Source organism: Perca flavescens, chromosome 21 (genome assembly GCF_004354835.1).
Source record: "Perca flavescens isolate YP-PL-M2 chromosome 21, PFLA_1.0, whole genome shotgun sequence".
Lineage (NCBI taxonomy): Eukaryota > Metazoa > Chordata > Actinopteri > Perciformes > Percidae > Perca > Perca flavescens.
In genome coordinates this window covers 9,884,338-9,890,500 of record NC_041351.1, presented here as the reverse complement: position 1 = coordinate 9,890,500, position 6,163 = coordinate 9,884,338, and positions in this window count along the sequence as shown.

The window sequence follows — 6,163 nt, the reverse complement described above, 5'->3', positions numbered from 1 at the left end:
TGCGGAGCAGGTGGGTTTTTAGAGCTTTTTCACTAAAAACAGCTGCCTCCTGTGGGCAAAATACCACAGTGGTGAGATTGAACCAAAACAGTAAAGTTTTGGGCCGGACATCTAAACAATGAGTTGAAAGATGCTAGAAGCTTCATATTGCTGAGGGGAACTGCAGAGTTGGGAGTCTCTGTAGTTTGTCACTACAAGTGACCCCTTTCACATACAAGTATGTGATCCATTGTTTGTAGAAATAAATATATTGATTACAGTATAGCAGCGAACCATCACCTTATCATGGTGGAGAGGTTTGTGTGTCCCTATGAACCTGAGGGCTGGGTTGTCTGGAGCCTGGTGCTCCTGGTAGGGTCTCCCATGGCAAAGTGGTCTGAGGTGAGGGGCCAGACAAAGAATGGTTCAAAAACCCTATGATTCATCAAGGAAGAGTTACCCTGCCCAGAGGAAGCCCGGGGCCCCGTCTGGAGCCAGGCCCAGATGGAGGGCTCGTCAGCGAGCACCTGGTGGCCGAGTTTGCCACGGAGCCCAGCCGGACACAGCCCGAAGAAGCAAAGTGGCACCTCCCTCTCCATCCCATGGGCCCACAACCTGTGGGAGGAACCGCTGGGGTCGGGTGCGCTGCCACACGGGTGGCAGTGAAGGTCAAGGGCCTCGACAGACCCGGGTGGCAGAGGCTGGCTCTGGGGACATGGAATGTCACCTCTCTGTGGGGGAAGGAGCCGGAACTTGTGCAGGAGGTGGAGCGCTATTAGGTTAGGTGCTTCTGGAAAACCGTTCCCCACCTCAGGAGGGGGAAGAAAGGACCAATCAAGCTGTGTACAGTAAGGATGGGATGCTGTTGACCACAACTGAGGTAATAGGGCGGTGGAAGGAGCACTTTGAGGAATTTCTTAATCCAACTAACATGTTGGAGTTGGAGGATGATGGGGGATTGCCAATTTCCCTGGTGGAAGTCGCTGAGGTAGTCAAACAACTCCACAGTGGCAAAGCCCCGGGGATTGATGAGATCCATCCAGAAATGTTGAAAGCTCTGGGTGTGGAGGGGCTGTCTTGGATGGCACGCCTCTTTAACATTGCGTGGAAGTTTGGGACAGTGCCTAAGGAGTGGCAGATTGGGGTGGTGCCCTGTTCAAAAAGGGGGACCAGAGGTTGTGTGCCAATTACAGGGGTATCACACTTTTCATCCTCCCTGGTAAAGTCTACTACAAGGTGCTGGAAAGGAGGGTTCGGCTGAACCTCAAATTGAAGATTCCATCCTGGTCGTGGTTTAACAACAGGCAAGCAATTCACTCTCGCAAGGATCCTGGAGGGAGCCTGTGAGTATGCCCTTTCGGTCTACATGTGTTTTGTGGATCTGGAGAAGGCATATGACGGAGTCCCCTGGGAGATACTGTGGGAGGTGCTGCAGGAGTATGGGGTGAGGGGATCCCTTCTCAGGGCCATCCGTTTCTGGGTTCTTGGCAGTAAGTCAGATTTGTTTCATGTCAGAGGTGGCCTCTGCCAGGGCTGCGCTTTGTCACCAATCCTGTGACATTCATGGACAGGATATCGAGGCGTAGTCGGGGTGGGGATCATTGCTGCTTTTTGCAGATGATGTGGTCCTGATGGCATCATCGGCCTGTGACCTTCAGCACTCACTCAAGTACCTTGGGCTCTTGTTCGCGAGTGAGGGGACAATGCAGCGGGAGATTGGTCAGAGAATCGGCGCAGCGGGGGCGGTATTACATTCACTTTATCGCACCGTTGTGACGAAAAGAGAGCTGAGCCAGAAAGCAAAGCTCTCCATCTACCGGTCAATTTTTACTCCTACCCTCACCTATGGTCATGAAGGCTGGGTCATGACCGAAAGAACGAGATCTAGGGTACAAGCGGCCAAAATGGGTTTCCTCAGGAGGGTGGCTGCTCAGTCATCTGTGAGGAACTCGGAGTAGAGCCGCTGCTCCTTAGAGTCGAAAGAAGCCAGTTGAGATGGTTTGGGCATCTGGTAAGGATGCCCCCTGGGCACCTCCCTAGGGAGGTGTTCCAGGCACATCCAGCAGGGAGGAGGCCTCATGGAAGACACAGTACTAGGTGGAGGGATTATATCTCCACCCTGGCCTGGGAACACCTCCAGTCGGAGCTGGTTAATGTGGCTCGGGAAAGGGAAGTTTGGGGTCCCCTGCTGGAGGTGCTGCCCCCGAGACCTGACCCCGGATAAACAGACGAAGATGGATGGATGGATGGAGTATAGCCGCATTAAATCTAGAAGCATACAAATATTACACTATTGAATTTAAAATTACAAACACAACTGAAGAAAATCACATTTGTGCGTGTAAATGTATTCACAGCTCTATGCTAGTGCTGCCACAGGACAGACACAGCTTTGATTTGAGCTTAGAGATCTCAGATGCACTAATCTGTGTGTAACTTCGCTAATTTCTGTCTTATGATCTCTGGGGTGGATACAAATGGATCTGAGCTTCTACATTACGGAGGGAGATAGAGGAATATGTTTGCTTGTGACTAACTGCTCCTGGGTGAACAATAAAGCATGCCTTTCACCTCTATACAAGATGAAATTTAGCCAAGGGTGCTCTCCCTTGTGGACGAAGAAAACGGTAGAGGCTGAAGGTTAGATTTGTAATATGTTGAGGAATTTAAGCGTGACCGTCTTCCAGTTTTTGTCCACTTGTGAGGGAAGTGCAAGGTCTTGTGATGCCTCACTTTTATTATATAATTTCCCCAACCTCCTTTCTTTCTCCTTACTCCATCCCTTTCTGTTTGCCTTTGGGCTTGCATTTGTTTTTTGCACAATAAAGCACACTAACCCCTGCCCCCCATAACCCAATTTACTGTTTATATAACACCCTATTCTGTCGTCTTCTGTTTTCAACAACATGTTGCTAATGCTCAACTCTGGAATGTTAAATGTTGATAAGAGGAAAATCTGGGAGACCAAGGACCATATTTAACGTGATAGGAATTTAGCATTTGGTTTGTAGAAAGATGTGATTGGTTACAGGAAAGTGAGTGACAGGAAAGAATATCTTCCACATTTCCCAGGCTTGACCCCTGTGCCCTCAAGGTCTCGGCACGTCTGCCTCTCTCATAGCACCGCGCTAAATCATTTACTTTTACATTTCTCCATCTTCTGCATGTGAGTTTAAGGTTGCAGCATGTTTAAACATTTATCTTCCATCCCCTTTCCTTTTCACTGAACTATCTAACAAACAAACACATCCTTCCTGCATGGGTGGTGCATGTTTTGATTTTATGTGTACCGCGTGTCCATGTGTGTTTATTTGCAAGCAACGCGGCCCTCTAACAGCTACACAAAGTAACTGGTCCCATGACGGGGAGTTCTGGCTGACATTAAGAGGATCAGAATCTGGGACAGCACTTACACAACCATAGCATTATACAAACAAAGCAACTAATACAAAGATCAAAACAATACAACTCTGTGTGGCATGATCCCCCTCATCCTTCCTCCTTCCATCTTACATTCCTGTTCAGGTTAAATAAGGTTATTTATTAATCATTCACTTCGAATCCAATGACCCAATTTCAGGTCATGCATCAAGTTGATCTGCCCAGGATATTGCAGACATGTTTGATTGTTGTGTCTACATTAACAACCAAATGAGTCTATTACACAACATTTACAGAAAAACAATTGTAAGTAAATCTTACATAAACATATACAACACAAATAAGTTCAACCAATGCAGGAATAACAATAAATTAAAGCCTGTAGCAAAGAAGAGTTATTTCATTAATAGTAATTATAATTAATTAATGTTTTTCATTGTAACCCTGGTTCTACGAGCACAGCCAGAATCATATTTGGGCCTGGCCACTTACTAACTGTGGAGGGCATTGAAATTTTGGATGAACAATTAAAAATAATATACATTTTGATGTTTACATGTAGTTGGAACTGGTGTTTTAAGGCTAGGTAGGCCTACATAGAGGGCTTTGGGAAATGTAGAGTCCCAGAGGCCTAGATTCAAAGCCTTTCTACATCTTTTTACTCATCCTTACCAACACATCCTTGCTGCTCAGGAGAGGCTGCAAGTGTCTTGATAAACCATTTGGCCAGCTGCAGTAGCTGCAGCTTTTTCAGTGTGTGCATCCAAAATGGCATACATGTGAAGCATGAATGCATGTAGGACCAATACATGACTTATTTGATTGTATCTCTTTATTTTACAGGAAATAACAAGAATAGAGTTCATTCTTCCTTTTCTCAGGAACTACTTAATTGTTTCCTTGAGCAACAGTTCACTGAAGAGGACAGATTGTTCTTTTTTTGCGCTTGTTTACTCAGGGGTTGAGAATCTATGAACTAGAGACAGCGGTTTGATCTTTTTTTCAAAGTCAGAAGAAGACAACCAACACACATGGACTGCAGTCAACTGTGTTGGAAGTTTCTTGTGTGACAGCTGAGGTTAGTGTCATTTCAGACAAGATACCTAAGATAAGTGACATTTAGAAAATCTGTCTGGGTGTGATGGACAGCTGGCCAGACTGTGGGACTGATATCACAAATTTCCCAGAACCACATCAACAGCTTGTGGCAAATCATAAATTAGAACTAGGCTAGAAAGATGAAAAAAAGAGATACATTGAAAAAAGCAGGGCAGCTCAAGAAAATACAGTAATATTTAGCATCTGTCTAATAAGTAACCTTAAACAAAAATATATATTTTTAAAAGAGTTTTAGATTTTATGTTATCGCCCTGTGTATTTCGTCCACAGCAATCTTGCCAATCGGTCCCAAAACGTCCCAGTTAGAGAGTAAATTAACATATTATAAACATATTCTTTGTAAATCTTTACAATCATTCCCTGCCTTGTTGCACAATCCAAATTTTCTTCAAAAACATTTTCAGTTTGTATTAGCTTGCTAGGTTCCGGTTGCTTTTCCTGGATGTGACCGGAGTTTAATGTAAACACAAAGAAAGAGGAAGGTAAGGGACATCCGGCCTTCCGGCTCCACCAGGACTATCTGGTAAATGAACAGTTGTCAATCCAGACTACTACGAAGTCAGCTTCACAGTCAAGGTTGCTTTACCTTGGCGCCCTTCAGTGTTAGTATAAAAAAAGACTACAAATGTCCCCTTCTCTCTCACACACAAAAGATCTGACTTGGAGACACAGAGAGGAAATGGCTGAAAGCAACGAATAGACAGTGCCAATTTTCACTAGATTCTTCTACAAAAAAACGCTTAACTATTAGAATAATTTAAAACATAATATAATCACATTAAAAGGGCCACACACAGTGGCTTAAGAGCTAGGAAACCCCAATACAGCAAACCAGGTGAAATGTTATTTCACTAAAACCCTGAACAGAAGCAGTCACATATATATATATATATATATATATACATACACATACATACATACATATACACATACATATATATATATATATATATACACATACATACATACATATACACACATACATATATACAGGGAAACATACTGCACCAAGACATTAACCAGCATCGGCATGTGTGTGTTCCTATTAATTTGGTTATGTAAGAGAGCTGGCAGCAGCCGCTGGTAGAAGCCGACACTGGCAAGCTGCTCCGTGACCTGGAATCGCTCCAGAACAACCAGTTCAACAACATACCAGCACTGAATGACAGATTTTCTAGGAAGTGACAGCTGACATAGACCTATCATAGAATTATCTGTTCTTCTGGCTGTCCACATGATATCTCAAACTCAAATAATGCTTCATTTATGTGACAACAACGTAACAATGAAAATAAAAGTATAACACAAGTACTGATTAACCTACGGAGACAAAAATAAATCAATAACCGTAATAAATCAAATATATAACTTCAATTCACAAATGTGCATTAGAATTTACATACAGTATTTGCTCATGCTGTATGCATTTGTCGAATTTGCCCAGATTCTTGTGCTACATAAACGGGTGTGAATGCCGGGAGTGTTTGTATTTAAAGCCAAATTTGACAAGTTATCTTTTATGTTGAATATCTGTATAGCCATCAAAAATTTCTTGAAAATTAGGTAAGGGTTATGGGATGGGTAAGAAATTAAAGGGAAAAAAATTGTGACATGTTACCCCACGATATTTTTACATTTGCATTTCTCTGTACACTGTTTTAAATTTCACTCCCTCTGTTAAGAC